This window comes from Rhagoletis pomonella, unplaced genomic scaffold (genome assembly GCF_013731165.1).
Source record: "Rhagoletis pomonella isolate Grant_MI unplaced genomic scaffold, Rhpom_1.0 Rhpom_scaffold_00004, whole genome shotgun sequence".
NCBI lineage: Eukaryota > Metazoa > Arthropoda > Insecta > Diptera > Tephritidae > Rhagoletis > Rhagoletis pomonella.
In genome coordinates this window covers 51,436,746-51,460,160 of record NW_023458558.1, presented here as the reverse complement: position 1 = coordinate 51,460,160, position 23,415 = coordinate 51,436,746, and the positions used below count along the sequence as shown (strand labels likewise).

At 33.6% G+C, this 23,415-nt stretch overlaps 1 long non-coding RNA gene across 3 annotated transcripts; it reads right to left on the bottom strand.

Moving 5' to 3' along the window:
- Window positions 1-5,450: 5,450 nt before the first annotated feature.
- LOC118738511 lies at window positions 5,451-6,876 on the bottom strand. 3 transcript variants are annotated; one of them, XR_004992889.1, is made up of 4 exons: window positions 6,571-6,876; window positions 6,480-6,515; window positions 5,894-6,420; window positions 5,451-5,741 (listed from the first exon to the last, which is right to left on the bottom strand). It is a non-coding gene; the product is annotated as an uncharacterized LOC118738511 (long non-coding RNA). The 3 variants fall into 3 exon arrangements; XR_004992888.1 differs by having other exon boundaries at window positions 6,480-6,876; XR_004992890.1 differs by having other exon boundaries at window positions 6,283-6,420; window positions 6,480-6,876.
- Between the last annotated feature and the right edge of the window lie 16,539 nt (window positions 6,877-23,415).

Genomic DNA, 23,415 nt, shown 5'->3' with positions numbered 1-23,415 from the left:
AAAAAGAAACAAATTTTGTAACAGGAAAATTACGAATATCCGCAACGAACATATCTTATAGTTACATTTTATTAACTCCGTTATTTTCCATTCAAAATATTCTTGCAGATTGTGTTCTCCGGCAAAAAAATGTAGAAATGTCCGCAACGCGAGGATTTGCCCATATCTAAAGTAAGGTCTTTTTTCTCTAAGCTACTTAATCTTCACATACAATATCTCACACTTTAACAAAAAATATGAATTTTTAATTTAAAATCACATAGTAGGTACATAAATGGTTTTTTTTTTAAAGTCTTGTTTGTTGCTTAATTGTTATAGGGCTATAACTTACACACAAGAGGTTTACGCCGACAGGATTTGCGGCGGCGGCGACGCCGGCGCGTCTGGAAACGCCGGCGCTACTGCCCATAAGAGCCATGAGGCTACTAATCTTATCATGTCATCTCGTCAGCGTTAGGCATTCGCCATGCCAATTCAGATTATAATTCTATTTTTTTCATTATTAAATTAGTTTACTTCCTACTTAAATTAAAATTTTGAGTGCCTGGCGCTGATGGATGGTGGCACAGAAGAGTGTCTGAGGTATATACATACATACATGGTTCTCTATAGATCCGAATGCACTATTTAAATTTAAAGAAATAAATAAATTTAAAAAGTTAAGTTATTGGAGTAATTCATTAATAATTTTTTCTTATAACCTTATCTACCGTTATGTTAAATTACGGGGTTCTTACGATTTTTTGCGTGTTATAGATTGAAAACTAGTGTGGTCTACTATGTATTTTCCAACAGTTTTGCCCATCAACACCCAGCAGAACAGGCCTCTTTGACCCATTGTTTAAAATATGGCTTATAGATGATTAAAATTTCCACTTAAATATTAAGCGGAAAATTTTCCTAGGGATAACCGGAAGTAATGAAAAATACTACTAATTTCCACCAAGAAAAAACATTGCGATGCGATGGAGCAAAACCTTCCTGCGGTTAGAATGCTAACATAATTTTCACACACCACCTAGAACTTGTATACGTCTGTGGGACGCCAGAATAAAATAACTTGCTTATTTAAAATCTGTTTAAAAAATATTCAACTCTTTTTTTTTTTTGATTTGACCTCACTTTAGATCTAGGTGTGCGATATGACAAATATGTAGAGCATTCAATAAGAATCATTGCATTAATCTAATAAAAATGTCGGTTTCAATAACTTTTAAATTATTTTATCGTACATTTAGTTAGCAATTGGGTTTAAAATTTATTTGCTTTGGGGAAAATATATTTTTATTCTTTACAAAATTTTTAAATTAATAATGTAATTTTACTAACGACTTCATACACATAAATATGGCATACACACAGATTTGAAGTTCGATTAAATTAAAAGAGTAAAGAGTAAAAGCTCAAATAGTCAACGACGTAGTGTAGCCGTAGGTTGACGCAGACACGATCTACCTTATGGAGTTCGCGTGTTAACGAAAACTCACCACCGCATGGCGGTGACGTTGCCGTTGCTTCTCTCTTTCTCTATCAACAGTAAATTTGATATGCTGCTATGTACGTCAACCTACGTTTACGCTACGTCGTTGACTAACTGCGCTTTAAAGCATTACAATGAACTAAAAGTTATCAAATTTGTACAACTACTAAAAACACTAGTTGTAAATGTTTAAGTATAAATAAAAAATAAACTTAGTTCAAACCTTAGAATTTACAATATTAAATAGTTTTTGTTATTGTTTTTCTTTTTACGACTAAAAGGTAATTAACAACAATAATTATGTAGCTATACATATCCAATCCGTACATACATACAAGCAACCAAATTGGGTGTGTTCACAAATGCATCAAGCCAAAATATCAATCTCATCATCAATCAGTGTTAACTGACGAATTTGCAACTTAGTTGCGTAAATAAGGCATTTCCATCAATTATTGTTTGGAAATAAGGGAGACTGATGCTTGATGCCTTTCTGAACACACCCATTAGTACGTTTGTATATAAGAGTGGCTGACGTCCAAAACGTACCAATACAATGTTTGGATACCGTTCTACTGCGGCATTTAAACTGTTTGTATATGCAGAGTTGCGGAACATTGTAATCAATTACATTGCATATTTTTGAATATGTAATATAACAATGATACCAAGCAAGTGTGAACAACCTAAATGATCACCCTTTCGGAATTTTCCATCTTTAAAATACAAACAAGCGAAGCATCAACTTTGTTTCTGATGCCCTGATTACTCTATCGATGCGTTTCGTTGACCTTTCGGATGCGTAGTTCGTAATTTGTAGTTCGGCGTTATGGAACATTATCACCCCTACTGCGAATGTCGACTAGTAGTAGATAAACGATTATGGATGGCAACGCAACCGCAGTTGGGTTGCCGATGGGCAACGCTACTGAAATGAAAATTTATATTATGAATAGCAACTATAGTTAAGTTCTATAAAGTTGAAGGTAATAAATTTTGAAGAACCGGCAACTAAGACTTGAGTATAAATAAGCTGAAGAAACAGCCCGACAATAACAACAACAACAGCTTAAGCCCGAAGAGGGCCTTGTCATTGGTACAACGATTTCATCTCAATTCACATTCACGTCGTCTTACATAAATAACCTAATGAAAGCGTTATGTCCGTGAAGAAGTTCTTATAGCAACAATGATCCGGCTCGTTGGTGAATCGTCCTTGAATCTGTATAGAAAAGGTGGTGGCAATTTCAAAATGGGAGAACATCATTGGTCCACAGAAAACCAATATATGTACATAGACTTATTTCAGACGAAATATCATAAATACAATTACAATTACAGTTGAATTGTCTTTATTTTTTTTAGTCACCGTAAAGCATGCACCGCAATGGTTAAGGTGGTCCGTTTAACAATGGTAATATGATTTTGATACCGGGTGTCTCCGAATGACATCACTTAACGATTTTTAGCAATAACTCGACACCATTGCGGCTCTTTGTTTCAATACTGTTGCCCCTACTGTTACCAATATACATCTCAATTATGAGACAAATCGGACCATAAATACGATTTTTAGTAATAACTCGACTCTAGAGCGACCTGGCGAGCAATTTTTTTTTTTTCGCAGAAATATTTCCCTTCACGTTGCCAATACATATTTTTAATATTAGCCAGATCAGTAGCCCGTTTCTGTAACTTTTCTCTACCAATTATTTCTCTACTGGTAGAGAAAATACGTCACTCTCACCTACTAATTAGCAGTAGAGAACAGGGCGGCGAATTCATATCTCAATTCGCCTTGGTAGAGAATTGTTACAGAAACGAGCTACAGATCATAAATACGATTTTTTATAATAACTCGACTCCAGCGCCACTTTCCGTTTTAAGTTGAGAACCTAAACCATTGTGGAAGAATTTGTACACAATGACCTAAACTATACAGGGATTTTAGTACAAACAAACATTCATTCAGGCTTCTGAAAAACAAAACAGGCTTGGACTCTATGATGCTATACCGACTTTGATTTCCACTTTTTCCACATTCTGTTGACTGCTAATAAGAACAGCCTCCGCCTTTGGGCTGCTGGTGGTAATAAGTTTATGCTTAGCCAATCTTCGGTTTGGATTTCTTCGCGATGACTACTAAATAAGTAAATGTCTTTGCTGTTACAACAAACGGCTTCGATCGCATCTGTTATCGCACGCCTCTTCCTAAAGGCATGTCGGTTATTTTACAGCTGTTTTACTTCGAATAATGTATGTGTGTATATAAGTATGAGTATGTTAATAGAAATATTTGTTTATTTGTCTAATTTGTTTGGCAGCCTCGCATTATTTATGGTTGCCTGATGAAGTCGCAGACAAACGTTTTTGCGAAATTTACTTAGTCGTCTTTGACCTGCTTCATTTAAATAAAATTTTAAGGTGATTTTGTTTTTATGCCTTTTTCGCATAAATATATGGGCACATACACACATATACATGCATATTTGCAAATTAGGCTATAATGATACCAAAAATAATACGAATAATGTTTTAACAAAAAATTTAATGCACATATTTAAATCGTTCATTAATCTTACAATTTTATTACCAAAAATATAAAATACCTACATATATACTTGTATCACGCAGAGCAATTATTGGTTCTTTATCAGGAAAGATAATTCGACTGTTCTCCCATAACTAAAAATAGGAATTGCAAAGGTGTTCTACTAAGATTTGCTAAAGAGGGCTTTAGGAGAGGAAAGGTCACACTCTCTACGAATACGGAAAAGAGAAGGTATTCGCTTATTAGATGACATATGTAGGTAGAGCCATAATTTTGGAGAAAAGGCTTAAAATAGAATTAAGCAGCAAAGCAACCTGGTACTTATCATCCTTAGAGAGACTCCTCCACGTTGGCAAACTGCGCGAAAGCTCTGAAAGGTAGAGGGGCAGGGGTCTTCGCATTTCAAGTGAAAGTTTATGTCATCACAAATACTAATATTTATTTTTTCGACCTTATTTGTATGGGAAGAGGAATTGGATAGGCGTAATTTTAAACATTAACGATAAATATTATGTACATAAAAAATTATTTTTAAATTAAAGCTATATGCACTCCGAGCAAAAGCTCGCTCGATATGGTACTTAAACTTTATTAACGTTGCTTGTAACAGGCTTACAAAATCGAGATATACTATCCACATATCGTTACCTTAATTCACAAGGGCTCCAACCAACAATTTTTTTTTTTTATTTTGCGGGAAAAGCAGAAACATTATAAAAAGAGTATCAAAAACAGGTAGGTATTTTTTTTAAAAGAGGCATGTAACACCGTTGTTTTTGGTAAAATAAAATTTTTATTAAAGGCATATTTTAATATATCCTACCAAAATCTATAAAAACGCAGTTTCGCAAAAAATTTTGGTTAGGGCTATTGGGAATTAAGTTAACGATATGTATGTATGTAAATAGGGCAATGCATACCAAAATGCGTACAATGAATAGTGCCATGCCGGTCTGTCCGTTAGCGATGCCTCGAGGGAAACTTGGTGTCGAGGTTGGCCTTAAGCCAAAATAACGGTAGCTTTGAAAAAATATTCCAAACTTCAACAACTTCTGGAACTAAATTGCTCTAAAATTAATATATTGAGTAATCATTTTGTGAACAACTAATTTTTTACGAAATCATGTGAAATCGGCTTGGAACTACCTACATACACTGTACAGCTCAGTAACCGATTTTTACATTTTCTTGTATTTTTGCTTCTTTTCCACCAAACGTGTCTAAGATTACTTTAAATTTAACCAATTAGCTCATACATACCTAGTTAGTAATGTATACATAATATGTATTAAGTATATACATATTTGAGAATTCCACCGATTGATCCAAATATGGCATTTTAATTCTTAACTTGTCCCAAAATATTTTCAAATTTATATTTGAGCTACATAATAATAATAATAATAATAATACATCATAATATTGTTGTATGTGCTATTACTCTGACTACAAATATCACTTCGTTCATATTTTAGTTCTCCTACCTGATCTGTGCCTCAACGAAACATAGAACCAAGTAAAACAAGAAAGGTCCTCGTGTGTTTTCCGATTCTGGCCGTGCTTCTTATCCATTCAAGTAGAGAAGTAGCAATAGCAGAGCAATGTTTCCATTTCCTCTGCTGCTATGAAGTAGCAAACCCAATCACTGTTGTTGAACTGTGCACTACACTTTGTAAACTATGGCTTCCAGAATGACCGCATTCACCAGTCCTAAATTTGAAAATATATGCACATAAAAAGGTATCGCATAATCGTAAGAAAGACTGTTTTCCAAAACATATCAGTTTTTAAGCGCACAACCATGAAATTCCTATTTACAACTTGTTGAACTGACTCGTTTTGGAAAACAGCCAAAGGCTGACCTACTACACTTTTTTACATATGTAGCACTGCACTTTCTTTTGTTGTTTACATTTGCACATAATTAGCCGGTTCCCGTACTTCACGATTTGCAAGATTTGCAGGTTTTACCGGAACAGCTGTTTTTGCCTTTAATAAGCCTTATGTGTACGGGAACGAATTTGGACTAAATCCTGCAAATCGTAGACGTTCTGGAACGCACTAAATAAGCCTGTTCCAGGTACTTCACGCTTCGCAGGTTTTTATAGGAAGCTGTTTCTGTACGCCATAAGGTTTATTAATTGCAAAAACAGCTTTTCTTGTGAAATGTGCAAATCGGGAAGCACCAGGAACATGATTAATGTAGGCAGTTGCAGCAGAAGCAACGTTTATTCGTCGCATGAAAACTTACCGAATAATGTATGCAGCGCTGTTTATTGGTGGCGGCGTTGAAGGTGGTGGATATGCTGGTGTGGTGCCTGACTGGAGGTGGCGTTGATGTTCCGTGGTAGCAGGGTCGAAGATAAATTTAGAATGAAAAATCGCAAATCTGTAAATGCAAAATTATCAATTAAAATATACAAATGTTTGAATAATTCTAATACATACCTTAATTATATGATTAAATCGCAGTGTTTCGGCAATCTAAAAGAAAAAAATTCCATTATAAACAATGCAAATTGTTAAAACGTTCTCTTACCTTCAAATGTTTTTGCAAAATTAACGCTTTTATTTACAGCCTACTGTGATCAAAGATGTCAAACTTTTGCTAAAGTCACAGCCTCTGTGATCAAAGCTGTCAAATTTTGCTTCATTTCCACTTACTCGCTCTAACGCATAAAATTCTTATTACAGTAAAAATTTTTATTAGGTCCGGTTCTCTCACTCAGAATTTTGTTTTGACAGTCGGAAAAATAAATTTGTAAATGTGTGGGTAGCATAGCTAAAAAGTTGCGAGTGTGTGTGTAAATCTGTTGAATTTCAGGGGCAACTGGTTAGCTGTGGCTTGCAGGGTAAATAAATACATACATATGTACATAGATATGTACCCTGCAGGGAACGGAGCTAGTTTGTAGCTAACTTATAACTACCCAGCCGTCTACTAGTTGTAACTTTTTATTAATTATTTCCTTGGGCTGTAACTAACTACTTTTGAAGGGCCATGACCGTAAAATATAGTTTGAACTGATTTCCTCTGCATTAGATGTCAACTAACTTCTAGCTAACTACTTTTGAACATAAACTATCAATAAAAAAGATTTTTTAAATTTTTTATATTTTTATTTATTTATTTTATTTAGCATTACATATTTGCTTATTTGTTTAAATACGTGTTCTTTTGTAGGTTGCCATTTTGCCAAATTTCGGCCTTAATTTTATTGGTCCGAAATTCGAAAAATAATCTGCGAAGTGCAGAAAAAAAGTGTATTGCAAGTAATTTTTTTATGAGGATATTTAACTAGAAACTTGTAAAGGAAACAAATTCCCGATAACGTCTGCATGACTCCTGCACGACTTTACAACTCACTTACAGCTAGTTTTGTCATAGCTAAGTAAAAGTTTATCGAAATCCCGCATAAAAGCTAACTATAAGTTGGTTATTTTAATCAACTGATAAGGTTTTTCTGCAGGGTGCATACACTACTTCATTCACACGTAAGCATATCTGCGTGGTGTCAATAGTCGAATGAAACGTTTTAAATGCGGAAGGAAATGATAGTTATGCCATTTTGGTCAATCAATGATTTTTGAATATATTAAATTTTTGGCATCTTTTGGGAAGTTCGCTTTATTTTTTGTTTAGTCTTTGTGATTTGTTGCCTATGGCGATGCTGATGTGACTGGTGTAAAATTTATTGTATTTGATGCGTTTATGGTTATCGCTGTCGCATCGTTGTTGTTTATGGCCACTTTTCTGAGAGCTGTAGCTCAATGATTAATTTGCAAAAATACACGTGCCAGACAGATATTGGCCCAGCAGGTTTTTTTTTTGACAGATATCCCATTGAAAGTTATGTCAAAAAGCTGCTTTTAACTTTAGAGTCGACTTAATTTTTCACGATAGCTACTGGCCATTATATTGAAGACAAAAAAGTCCAGCCTTTTTTTCCGTTTTCCTCAAAGGCCATCCCAAGAAGTGTTATGGCATCCTATAATTTAAAATTCATTGAAAAATAAAAAAAAACTGGAATGATTAATTATTTTTTCAGAAACTATCAGTCCTATCGGGTATATACGGTGTATGGAGAATTTCATTAGCTTTAATTTGCCGTATATTAAGATTTTTAAATTGGTTCGTAAGATATACGTGATTAAAGGGAACCAATTTTTGCTTTGAGTTGAAAAACGGTAAATTGAAAATATGTATCTCGAAAACGTATACATACAAAAATAGATTAACTAGATTTTCGGAATCACCAAGCGATTCTACATAGGAATTGGATAGTGTTCTTATTTTGTTCATATTGAGAACGTTCCCGAGAATTTTGTTCTTTGCGGAAATATTTTCGAACATTTTATTATCATTTTGTTCCCAGTTCAAGCTGCTCTTAATACTTTTATTCCCGTTTGGTTCTTTTGCGGGAACATTCCTGACATCGCATTTTGTTCTCGTGCAGAACTGAACCAAACCGGAACGCATTCTCACTAGGATCATATTTCGAAAATCCATACTTTGTCATTATGATTCTTTTCGAAAATACATTTTTAAATCTTCAGGTGGCGATGGATTTTTCGGCAGTACACTGTTCTTTATTCCGCATAGATAGCGTCGCATCTTCCCATATTGAACTAAATGAGCATCGTCAAACATTTCTCGCATAGAGCATCTTTTTAAGGAAGACATGCAACTTTTAAATTTGTTGGCTCATAAACACTTTATCTCTCAGATCCTCCATGGCACAGTATACAGTAAACCAGCCATTGACAATATGCTTATTTGAAAATTAATACATGAAATATTGTGCATGTGTAGGATTTTTTTGTCATTAACCCATAGGCAACTTCTGGTGCAAAAGTACCCACAAATGTTTGATGATATATTCGAAATGTAAATTTAAACAGCAAAATTCATAAAAAAAAATAATAATAAAACAAAAATATTGTTAATTAATACATGGGATATGGGCGTGGTTATTGACAGATTTCGCCATAATTGATTACTAGCCTAAATTAGGCAACTTCGGCACCGACTTTCGTTAAAAGATATAAATTTTGTTCGAGTTAGCGTGTTTACAAACAGACACGGCTGAACCAATTCATCTCGTCATAGATAATCGATGGGACAATTTTCCAAAGTCAGCCCACCATTATTCACTCAAAGTTGTGTTCGGAACACGGTATGTCTTATGTATGTAGGAACTGCATCCGGTCATAATCGCTTAAACTTTGCTCCTGATTTGCGTGGAATTTTGTTTTTCGCGTTATTTTATTTTATGTGACTTGAAAATATTTTTCACTATAAGGAAATATTGAAATTTAATCTCATTTGGGTTAACGAAAACGACAACTGTGAAAAAATATCAACCAATACATTCAAACAAATTGTCAAATAAGCATATTTAGATTTTTTGTTTTGCCTATCTGGATTACTGTATACAGTGCTCCATAGGAGGATGCATTTGCGAACTGAAATTGTTCTTGCATCTTTCATTTTCATCAATGAAAACACTGACTCCACAATTTTTGCCATAACACGCATTATATCTTGTTGTAAATATTATTTTTTTTAATTTCCAATTTGTCCAGGCTTGCTGTTATCTCATAACTCTCGGTGAAATATCTCACCTTACTCGTCCGAATTTGCTGCTGATTGTTCGGCGAATTTTTCAATATGCAACAGCAAGCCTGGATAATTGGTTAGTGGAAAGAAGCTTGATGCTCTATTAGGGGAATTTTCAAGAAGATGATGAAAATGATTGAAATTTTTTTTTTGAATTTCAATAAAGAATAAGGAAAAAATTGATAAACATAATTGGTTATACATATTCTTTGGTAATTTCTACCAGTTTGGTTGCCGCACTAGCGACTAATTTTTTGACGTTTCTTTTTTCACTCAAATATATTATCTAACCTGTATTGGCACAACATATCTGCATACACCAAGCTTTTCAGGCAATCAGCGCTCCATTCCGCTATAATTTTTATATCTGCGTGAGTGCTGAAAGCTATAACACCAGAAACGCTTGGTAAGGATTTAAAGCCAAAGGCCAGTGTGCACCCATATTCGAAAGCGTAGCAAATTTCTTAAGAACTGAAGGAAATTTGACACAAAAAAATTTCTTGTACGTCCTTGTATATGGTGTTTTTGCTTTTCTTGTGAGGCGAAGAGACAAATTTGTCGATTGCGCAAGATGCTTTTTCATAGTTTGGTAATACAAAACTAAAATTTGTGTTAACATGTTAACACTTTGGGACCTTCTGGGATCTAACCAATAACAGCCAGCACCTATGCAAATTCCGCTACAGCCAAAGGAAGTCTCTTAAAATTTCCTATTCAGTGTTTTTTTTTTTTTTTTTTATTCAAGTCCGACCTCTAGTAATGACAAATGTGGAGTGAATAAGCAGATGAAAACAAGTGTCAGGATAAAGATCAGGATTAAGATAAAAGAAAGAATGAAAAGAAAGATAAACATAACGATAAAACAACGACAGAGACAAAGATAGGGATAGAGAAAGTCATAAAACAAAGAAAAAGATAAAACTGAGATTGTTATGTTATTTTTATTTTTTTTTTGTTCCTTTATTAACAACATAAACATATAAAATATATACATAAATTTTCTCAAAAAATATAATATTTTGTGCGAGAAGATAGCGAATATATTTTTGGATTTTACTGCAATCAGTTGTGATAAGAGGAATTTTTACTAACTAAAGATAGGTAGGTGTTGAGTAATAAATTGCGGTGCATTCATATTTGAGTATAATTGTGGTGGTCATCACATTTTGTGTTGACTTACAATCTTAATTCAAAATTTGATAAAAGTAAGTCTATTACATTTCTTTTAAATAGTAGGATATTGTTTATATTTCTTATTTCTATACAGGTAATTTATTGAATAATCGTATTCCGTAGCTTCTAATAGATCTTGCGCATCTTTCTGTTCGGAAAAAGTGTGTTCTGATATTTTGGGAATTCCTTAGATTATATTCAGTGCTTTCTCTCTCAACGAAATGTAAATTATGTTTTATTAAGTTATTTTTTAACTTATATGTGGCCAGTAGAGTTTGAAGGATTGAGTACTTTCGTATATCAAGCCTATTTATATATAGATTGTGTGTGTTGGTTCTGCGTGGCAGTGAAAGGATGTTTTTTATTACTTTGTTTTGAAGCCTTTGTAATTCACTTAATTTTTGATCTGAGCACCTGTTCCAAATCGGATTTAAATAATTGATTTGAGATAAAAAGAGTTGTATAGAAGCCACAATTGCTTTTTTGGAATGTTATTTCGGTTTCGATAGATGAAGATGAAAAAGTTAAAAGGTAGTACTTTCATTTTTATTTTCTGGATCTGTTCGTTCCAATTCAAATTCTCGTCGAACCATATACCGAGATATTTTAATTTCTCTACCCTGGAAATATAAGTGCCATTGAATAGTATTATTGAAAATGATAAAATTGGTTTTTGATAAATTAATTTGCAGAAGATTTCTAGTGAACCACTTGGAAATTTCTTGCAAATCGGTTTTTATGTTATTAATTAATTCTTCTAGTGTATCTGTTGCATATAAGAACGTGCCATCATCTGCATAGAACTGTGGAACTCCGTGCACTCTGTAAATTACAAATAACGTTGCAGCTAGTTTGGAACCTTGTGGCACTCCTACTTTAAGTGTTTTCACTGAACTTTTGATGTCTACTATTTGAACAATTTGTTTCCTGTCTAACAAAAAGCTTCGGAAAAAGTTTATGGCAGTTTTATCAAATCTCAGTTCATGGAGCTTTCGTAACATTATATTGTTATGTTGAGGTGTTCAGTTATGGTATATTATGTTATTTTGATGTACTTTATGTTATATTATGTTATGCTATATTGCGTTATGTCATGTTATGCCACGTTATGTTATGTTATTTTTTGTTGTCCTATATTATGTTGTGCTATGTTATGGTATGATATGCTCTGTTATGATATGAATTTCACCTGAGCTCACCGCAGCTCATTTTAAATCGTCTCACATCAACTCCTGTTTGTACACCTAAACTCACCTTAATTCACCCCACCTTAACTCACCTCATTTCATCTCAACTTTAGTGGTTAAATTTCAAAAGCTGGGCGAACACTAATAATAATAATAGATTGGCGCTTACACATATGTTATGGTCCGATTATGGCAACTTAACCTAACTTACGGCTCTCCCTTAAAAATTCTGTTAAATGGGTGTTGCTTATAATTGAACAGCCAAAACTTAATAACATAACTTAATGCCACGTCGAAATCTGTTTCATTTTAATTCTCTAAGTTCTACGTTCCGTTAAGTTAAGTTAAGTGTCACAATCAGACTTTTAGTGTTTGTCCGAGCTTCTCCTCCGATTTGTGGCGTGCGCATTTATGTTGTCACACAAAGAGGAGGGACCTACAGTTTTACGCCGACTCCGAACGGCGATTGTATTTTAATGAGAAGCTGTTTTTCATGGCAGAAATACACTAGGAGGTTTGCCTTTTTTCTGATGTTGGTTTTTTTGCGATGTTGGTTTGACCAGGGCTTGAACCCAGGAGCTGCGGAGTGGGCGAAAACTAGTCTGAGAAAAAATATGTAAACAACATTTAGTTATAACGACATGAGCAGTTGATTGCTGATAGAAAGCCCCAGGTTTTTATTTTTTGGTCTGATTAATTTCCGACTCTTTTGAGGTGAGTGGTGTGTTGATTGGTTTCAGGACCTACCTAATTATTTTTTAGCTTTTTGTACATCATCTACATATTTATTATAATTATTTTTATAATAAAACCAAATCGTAAGTTCGTTTACCGCCTCCACATGTTACTTATTTTATTTGTAATTAGCTAATCAAGATCATTGTAATGTGAATTGATGTGGACATGAGTGGAATTTCTGAATACCTTTAAAGTCATTACAACAAAACAACTTGACAAATAAGTACATTTTTAAATATTAAATTAAATAAAAGCGAGTATGGTATATAAATAACTGCCTATGCTTGTACATATGTAGATTCTACGATGTTCATCTACATACGAATTTCAACCAAATAATATTTTGCAGATATATATTGCTCATTTACTTCGACAGTGTCATAACTCAAAAAAAAAAAAAAATACATTCGACATAAACAGCCTTAATGTTTAGAATTTACATATATGTACACCCATAGTAAAAATGAATGACATTTTGTTTCAGTGGGATACTAGTTATCAATACAGCTATAAAATTTTTACACAACATAGAATTAAATTTTTATATTTTTTGGATAATGACATTATTGACGTAAATGAGTAACGCATAAACAAAATCGTATTTTTATATGGAAGAAAAGGCAACAAAAAAAATCTCAAAAATCAACGGTAATTTTTAGAGACTTAAAACTTGCACCTTATTGTATTAAAATTTAATGGGCTACAAACTGCATACTCAAAAAAATAAGAAAAATTTGGTAAAGGAAACATCAGGGTATTCATATTTTTGACGCTGGCTGTATATGTACATATGTATTCTTCGAAATTTAAATAATAAAATAAAATTTAGATTTAAATTCATTTATAACTTGACATCTACTCATATTGTTTGGCGCCTACACGAATTACCAAAAAGCAGCACTGGTTTCAGTAACTCAATATAAAATAACAGTTTGTTGTTGCATACATAATTGTATACAAGTGAGCATTTTTGGGATGTAAACGAAAAGTTAAGGTTCAAGATGACCTTCCAATCGAAATAAACAATAACATGTGACTGTATTAATGAGAACAGAAAAAGCAGCTGCAAAAATCTATCTAGCAAGATCTGATGATCTGGAAATCAAGTGGTGTAAAAACACACACAGGACATAATATGTAATGTAAGTAGTATGTGAAAATACATGATTGTACGCAATTAAATGTAAATTAATCTAATGGTTAGCTCATTAAAAGTAAATAAAACATTTTTTTTTAGCGCGGAAAAAAGAACAAAATAGTAATAGGTTAATCAAAGAAACTATCGGCAAAAAAGGCAAAATATACATGTTCACTAGGGTGGTCCAAAAATGCATGTGAACAAGTAAAGTCGGAAATTTTACGCTCTCACCCCGTTATTTTTTATTTTTTATTTTGAAATCAAAAAATATTTTGAGGTCGCTCAAAGCGCCCAAAGTTTTCCAAGTATTTCATACGGGTACAAAACAACTTTTCGCAGAAATGATATAGAATAGTTAAAAATCAATATTTTTCTACCAGAAAACTTTGTTTATCTGCATGGGATTTCCCATAATAATACCCAATTGTTTATTTAACCAGTTTTTCATCGCAACTATAATTTATAGGTCCGCCAAAAATTCACAAAAAACCCGACAAATGCAATTGGACGACCATTAAAAAATCATAATAATAAACAATGGGGTATTATTATTGAAAGTCTCCTGAAGAGAACCAGAGTTTTCCGATCGAAAAATATTGATTTTCAAAAATCCTATGCAATTTCTACGAAAAATTTTATTTTTCCCATATAAAAATACAAGGAAAACTTTGAGCGCTTTGAGCGACCTCTAACTATTTTTTATTTCAAAATACAAAAATAGGTATATACCTTTTTCGATATAGAACAATCCTAGGGGGTAAGAGCACTGCAATACCGACTTTACTGTTTTTGAACCACCCTAATGTACACATGCCAAGGTGTGCTTACAACATAATACAAAAATAGGGATATACTTTTTTCGATATAGAACAATCCTAGGGGGTAAGAGCACTGCAATACCGACTTTACTGTTTTTGAACCACCCTAATTAACACATGCCAAGGTGTGCTTACATTGCGCTTGTCATTAGAGTTATTGCTTGCGATGAAGAAGACCAAGTACATACATATGATGTGTCAACAATTATGTATGTATGTATTTATAAACACGATGCCGTGCAAATTTGTTAGAAGGTAAGTCTCAAGAAAACACTTTGCTTACTAGGCATGCTTTTTAGCAAAAAAGCCACATACTTATTATTTTATTATTTATTAATCTCAAAGCAAATTGAATTTTAAGTGCAGTAACGCAATTTCCTAATAAATTCATTCATAATACACATACTTAATAAAAAAAAAGCAATTTATAAAGTTTCCAGACAAATTAGATGGTTAGCCTAAAGCTATGCATACAATTGTTGAGAACACGTTCGTGCCTTAAGTCTTTTGTTTCCGCATTGACCTCAAGCAGGGACAAAGAAATAGCGCGCTAATGATGACAGACGTAGCGGTCATGGAATGTGCCGATCTAAAACACGTGCTTACATGAGGTTAACGAGCAATAAACGAGAATGAGTACCAAAGAAAGATAATAAAAATGTATTGATAACACAAAACAAACCTAAAAAAATAAAAAAAAAAAATATGTGAATGCAAATTAAACAAAATTAAAGTGCGTAGGCCTTTAAGTAATGCCAGTACACACACATATGTACATATGTATAGTTATTTGACGCTGACGTGCATACTTGTGTATATATATATAGCTAGTATATATGTATGTGTGTTTATACATAGTAGGCGAGTAAGTATTTATTTACTTTCAGTCGTCATAGATGTTCACCTATGCTACAGGAATACTAAGTAATTAAGAGTGTGCGAAAAAAAATAAAAATAAAAATAACAATGCTGCGTCTGTTTCAAACGCCTTTTTGTATGTGAAATGAGCTAAATGTTTAAAATATTAGCACGTCCTCTCCCAAATATTGGACATCAGCAAGCAGCTTAATAATAGCAATAGGTTTTTAAAAATTTCATTTTATGATATACGTAAATAATATGCAATATTAAGTGGGTATTTGTATGTGTACATACATACATGCACAATGCTCGCATGTGAGTGTATGCCATGACCATAAATTAAACAAAGCAAATTTATGATTCGTTGATTTGATTTTTTATTTTTTTTTAATAATTTTGAAAGCAAATTATTGACCTTCAATATCCGGAAGAACTTAAGACCAAAAATATAAAAATTACCTGCAACAAAACAAACTAAAAGCAAAACAATAAGAATAAAAATACTGCTGCCAAATCAGCTAGATAGCTTTAGAGTGGCCGCTGGCCGACTTGACTTGCTCTCTCTAAAAAAAAAAATGCTCAAGCAACGCAACGTAATCAATTTAACAAATTATTCGCATTAATGCAACTCGCTGATGCAGTAAATGTGTGAATGTTTACATAAATATGTGAGCATTTCGAAAGTATGTATGTAACTAAATAACTTTCAAACTTTAAATTAGATTAATAACTTATTGATTAGTGTAATTTGTGTAGTTGCAGCTATATCTGGATATGATTTAATTAATCAAGCTGCTGTAATTTAAAAAGAAAACTGGCAAACAATTTGTACGCTACATATATATGTATGTGTAAAACAATTTTCGTGCTCTTCAAATTGCATATTTATGTAGCTGTAAAGTAACTAGCGATTACTTTTCTCTTATCTTTCTCTCAAATTATATGCTTACAATGACTGATTGCCGACGTTGGCAGGTTTAAAGTACTATTCGTAATAATTTGTATGTTTTGTTTGAAAATTAATGCTATATCATATAACACTGATGCCAATATCGATAAACATACTTTGACAAGCATATCGATGCAAATATCGAACTCAATGTCCAATTATGAAATTATCTATTAAATATTTGAGGCTTGATAAATCAATACCCAATACCTTAAACTATCGTAATTAACTTATATTACTTTATTTTACTTTAGGGATGTATGTAGATTAAAAATTAGAAAAATTGGAATGCCGCGAACTTCCTTCGTCTCAAGTTCTTTTTCACCTAATTTGCCTCGGTTCGGGCGAAGAGCAACAAATTTCGCCAATTGGCTCACTCCTTTGCGTGGTTCGTGGGCGTCCTTTCTTTCGTTGTTTTGTGATCATCTTGTCCCAAGCCAGCACAAGCATTGAAATTTTATGCGCTGCTAGTACTCCTCGTATAGTTCGTCATTCCATCTTATTCGGAACTCCTCACTTACGCAAACAGGGCTATAGGTCTTGTATATAATAGTTCCCTCGTGCGTCCTTAAAGCCTTCTTATCTTTATTCGACATCGTCCACATTACTGCGCCATATAAAAGGACGAGAATGATGAGAGGTTTGCAGAAGCTAATTTTTGTTCGTCAAGAAAGCGTTCTGCTTTTCAATTGCCTACCGAGCCTAAAGTTGTGTCTGTTGGCCAAATTTATTCTTCGCTTTATCTGCAGGCTGACGTTGTTGGTCAAGTAACCAACCCAAGTTAGCTTGCCCACTGGCCGTGCTTCAGACGGAGTCCCCGGGTTTTGGGCGAAATCTCCGGGCTGTGGATTTGGCATTAATTTCTTCCGCCTCTGTAGAAAAAAAATCAAATAAAATAAAATAAAAAGTTAGTTATTTTTTAGTGACTTAAACAACTGTTTTTGAAAATTATGTTCGAAAAATAACTTTTCTACACTTCTCTTGTTTTTTAAACCCTCTCGTTTGGCACCCATAATAAAATAATTCACCATATTGTGGATTAAATTCATTTCGAATTTCTAAACAGGTGGTAACCCTCAAAGCTTGCCAAAGGTAATCCTCAAAGGTTTTTTCGAAATAAATCTTTACTAAATTTTTCTCGTTAGACAGCCCCCAAAGCGCTCATTTCTCCTGACGGATCAAAAAAGATGGCATGTAGTACATTCATTACGCTCCACGCGACCAAGAGATGGAAGCATCCACATATCGGTCACTGTAAAATTTTGAGCGACCTTCTTCGACTGCAAAAAAAAAATTCATAGAAGTTGCCAATGCAGGATGGCGAATAGAACCGACCGGTCACATTGCCAAAACACACTGGCCTGCCACGAACGATCAACGCATCAAGTCCCTACTTAATCTAAGGAGACAGGACATTCGCATAGAGATTGGAGTTCTAACCGGACATTGTCTGATCGGATTACACACAGCTAGACTGGGCGTACCCTGGAACGACTATTGCAGAAGCAGCATGGATGAAGACGAAGAGGACACCATCCCACAACTTCTTTGTCTTTGTCCGGCTCTATTAGAATGGAGAGCAAAAGCTCTTGGGAGCCAATTCTTCGACGATCTCGATGACCTCCAACGAACAATAGAATCCTATGCATTTTTTTGCTTAGCACCAAGTGGTTTACAGGGGAAAGGGGATTAATAAAAAGCCCTCATGCGGTATCACAAAAGACCCTGAGTGTGAGTCCTACTTTGGACTGCCGCCGAATCTAACCTAACCTAAATTGATTTAGAATTTTTATACAGTTAGCAACCCTGGCAAGTTGGCAAATTTATCGTCTCACAGAAATTTATGGTTATCGAAATTTATCGAGCTATCGAGCTATAAATCGAGTTGTCGCAGCATATGTATTTATTCACATTGACCAACTTAGTGGTTCCAATTTATGGACAGAGAAAATTTGTTGTCGATATTGACGGATAGTTATCGTGCCATAAAAGTTATGAGATTATCGAAACTGTGCAAGTTAATAATATTTATCAGGTCGTCGATATTTTTTGAATTTTCAATATGTATTTATCGATTTATCGAAATTTGTCGAGTTATCGTAATGCATCTAAGTATTTCAATTTATCGAGCTATCGATATTTATTGATTTACCGAAATTTGTCGATTTTCGGAAGCGAAGTTTTTGGAATGTTCAAAACATATTGAGTTATCCAAATTTCAAGGTTAAATAAGTTTGTCCAGTTATCACTGCTTATTGAATTTCATTGTGTTACCAGAGTGGAACGAGTCATCAAAATTTGTCGATAGCTTTCGAAAAATATGGAGCTATCAAAATTAACCGAGTTATCGAAATTTAAAGAGGTATTCAAAGTTCATCGCGTTATCGATTTATATCGAAATATAGGTATACATTTTTGAACTATCGAAATGTATCGAGCTCTCGAAACTCAAATTTAACAAAATTCATAGAAGACTGTCGGAATTAGTTGAGTTATCGAATTTTACTGAGTTATCGGATGTTAGTGTTTTTAAAATCCATTGAGTTATCGATATGTGCTAAATTATCGAAATTTCTCGACAAACTGGAATGTTCCGGGTCAATTCCATGTCCTACCAAAGTGCTCCAAAGACCTTCAAAGATAAAAAAAAAATTTAGTCACGTTTAAGCTCTAAAGCAGGGGATTTTCCGGTAAGTAATTTTGTAATTTCGACAGCAACTGACACTCCGGGTATGTATGATTACATAGCTACACTTCAATAAAGAATTATTAATAAATATTACACAAACGGCTGATAAATTAATACTACTTCTGTGTACTAAAAATTTAGGTAGCAAAGAAAGTATTTTTTCGTATTAATATAAGGTAAAATAGCAGGAGTAAAAAAACAAAATTTTTCATGTGTTTTGTTTTTGTTTTGGCGGCATGAACTGTCAAAATCTGTAAGAGTGAGTGTGGAAAATCAAACAAAATTTTTCATTTTGACATTAGAAACCGCGAGGCGAAACACATACATAAAATCAGCTAATCTAGTAACACCACCTTATATAAATTCGCCTTGTAAACTACATAAACACAATACATCATATTTTGAATAAAACAGCGGCATTCATTTTTGGAGTCCAAAAAAAGTGTTACACTGGCTAAACAATATTAGCCGGCCTACGTTTTTTGTTAAACTACGAAAAAGGGGGAAATAACAACAGATTAGCCATTTATTTTTATGCTAATTCTTATGAAGCATGAATTCAAAAGAAATATTCTGCAAATTTTATCATAACCGGTAAAACATTTTTATGGCCAAAATTTTTAACTGTTTTTTATTTTTTTACCAATTTTATTTATTCATACATATAAAAGTATGTACAAGTATGCATGTGTATGTATGGCTATTTATTATTTATAATATCATACGATTCTTTGGCAAGCAAAAAATACCAATTCGATTGCTGGTTAGCCTTCTGATTGCTGATTTCTTTGCTAAAATGTTTCACTTGCTGTTGTCTTTTGCTGAAGAAGCACCAATTCTCGGCAATAACTTCACCTCAAAATCTAATTTGCATTAAAGAAAATTACAACAATTAAGTATTAAATTTCAGGTGACTTAACAAAAAAAAAAATGTAAAAGTAGTTAATAAAATGAATACGCAAATAAAAGAAGAGGAAAAAATGCAAATGGAAAAGCACTAAAATTGGCGCAGAAAGCTTAAATTAAAAGCGAAAAAAATAAAAATAAACGAGAACTACGCGCAATACTGTGAATATTCATACATACATACATATACAAAAAAAAAACAAATTTGCGATCAGCATTTCCACCATAAAATTGCTGATACGCTTAAATAAGTGCAGTTTTGTAAAAATGCGTAGTCATACATGTGTAAATATGTACATATGTACATAGGTGCCATTATAAACGTGTATGTATGTACGTACGTAAGTGTGAATAGATAAAAACTTGCATGTGTATTAAGCTAGCAAATAGTCATTAAAAGTACAAACACAAGCGAAGTAATTATCTATGGACCACACGGCGGATACGCGATTGACGGAAAAAAACTCGGCAAAGGCTACGGCAGATAAAGCTATGTACATAGATACATTTCAAGTATAATACTCGCACAAATAGTATAAACGTTAAATACTCCAGTGGTGAAGGTGAGTGTATGAGTGAAGTGTTCAGGTGTGTGCGAGCATAAGTATTTTGGTCCAACTTGCGAGGCAATAACACAGAGGCATTCATGCAAACATATGTATGTATGTATGTGGCATGAGACTAGATCTCAAACTTGCGACCACTAAAAGCACCACAGCAGCACCAACACAATAGCATATAGATTGATAGCAAGTGCGCAGACGTCAACGGTGCGCAGCAAAGGTGACGAGATCGAAACGAATCGAATAGAAGACGCTAGGCTGCGATCGCACAGCAGTTAGTCTGTGGAAGTTGTTCGAACAGCTAAGTGCTGCTAACCAGGCCCAAACCCAAATACCGAGCAGGCAAAAAAAGCCAAATTCATTTGTGTGAAAAGTGCTGAGCAGTGTTTTGGACGAAGTTTAACTCTTTTTTTTTGCATTACAAGATTACAATTGACAGGCGTAAACGAAAATATTATCATTGGAATTGCAAAATAGTTAGTGGCAGAGAAGGGTGGCTTGGCGGTTAGTGCAGTGCTTTGTGTGTTTTGTGGCCAATAAATTGCAAAATAATACTATAGACGCATTTGGTTAATAAAAGGGACACATAAAGTGAATTGATTGATTGTCAAAGCAAATGCGGGTAAAAAGATTCGCAAAAAAAAAAAGTAGAAAAAGAACAGCAGAGATTTTTAAGAGGAACTACATCTTTTAGTTTTTAAAAAAAGTAGAAAACATATGTAAATCTGCGTTTTTAATTTTTATATTGTAGTTCGCGCAGTGGTACGAAAAATACGAAGATAAATATACATATTTGAAAATTTCGAATATCAGAAAAAGGCAAGTAAAATATGAAAAATGTTATCTAAATTTCAATTAAATTGTTTGCAAGAAAAGAGTCCTTAAATGTAAGTGTTCTAAATATGTACATATATATATAGCTTGGAGACTTGTGTATTATACTGGGACTTCACTCTTAGAGAACACACCGAAAAAAGGATTCACATTAGAAAAAAATTTTAATTAACTGTGGAACTTTTATTGTAGGTACGCGTCGCTTGGCTACTGTGGCCTCTGCTGTGACTTTATGTACTGAACAACATGCTTCTAAGCGCTAAAGTTGTCGCGTATGTGTACTCTGTTGTGAATATGGCATACAGATGGCGCATTGACGTGATAAGTGTGTTGAGTTCTTAAGCGTAACTATGCGTAGAGTAAATCTCCCAAAGACCTAACCACCCACTTCTATTAAGTATAGGGAATATTCTCCTAATTCAAATCTAACTTTTTAAATGAGCATATCGCTAGTTAGAATGCTAAGTTCCAATTTAAAAATTGTACAGGGGAGAAAAAAAAACTTCTTATAGCCATTTTCTTCCAGCATTTCGCTAAACTTTGAATACAACATTTTGAATGTCTAAAGCAAAGAAAAACTATTTACGATTTAGTTCTATTTTGGCCTTATCGAATTTGCGCAGCTTTTATCGAACTTAACAAATTTTCCTTTCATTGAATAAAAACGAGAAAACATAAATGAATTTTATCCTTATCGAAGCCATGTATTTTCTAATTTCTCTAGTATCTTTATTTATGTAATAAAGAGAAAATTTGAAGTAGCTACAAATTACCGTTAATTTTTAAAATGACATATTTTACTAACGCACTTCCGCAACTTTTTTTCCGTACAACAAAAATACGAGCATGCGTTATATGGAAAAAATTGCAAAAGTATCGGTAAAAATTCTAAAATTCTGAGATATATATTGAACTTTTGATGATTTTTTTAAACTTTTTCCAAGATTTGAAACTTGTGTTTATTTTTATGGTTTTATTTTATTTTGTCAGAGAATGGACTGTTTTTTAATTGAAAAACAATTCCAATTACCATGGCGAAATTTTATCACTGCTTTATGTGAAAAATTGCCTTAAAAATTTATTCATTTACTTTATTTATTTTTATTTATTTATAAGGTAGCCGAATGTCAGAAAATAAAGCGACAAAGCTGTTTTATTATTTCGCCCATTTAGTGCACGGTGGGCAATTACATAAAAGAATAATAACTTGCAAAAAAAATTCCTACGTACAAGGCGAGGTTAGTGAATGTGAAGTTTTCGCAAAAATCTGACAACAGTTGTCCGTAGATTGCACTTCGGCCAAACTTCAAAATTATGCTTTCATTAAGCAAAGAGTGGAAGAACTTTATTTTGTGGCGTGATTTAAGACTTAGAAAAAAAACAGAAGAAACATTACTATTTTGTTACGTCTCTTGCAGGTAGTCATAGCCAGGCCCGTTGAGAGGGAGGCGGCAAAAGGGTGAATCCCCCCGGGCGCGGGCTTTTCAAGGGGCCCGAAATATCAGAACAACAACTTGTTATCATTTTTTTTACAATGTAATTGCTCTTTAGTTTGAGGTTTTTATTATAAATATGTATACTCAGATTCGTGTTGATTGTTTCTGGCTCAAGAAATCCATGAAAATGATCATATACTTTTAAATGAATACAATTTATGCATAGGGGCCGGTGATTTTTTAGTCCAGGCCAGAGTTTTCTCCCGACGGCCCTGGGCATGGCACTACTCATGGGACCAAATCATTCGGCAAGTTAGCCTTAATATTTTTGAGGCTGAAGCGGTTCTCGTGCCTCTGGTAAAGTAAAGCTAACCATAATTCAAAAGAACTATATATGTACAATCCTGCAAAAAATCTGGAAAGCAAATATTTGACTAAACTAACTGCCATTTTCGTAGGATACTGGATACTC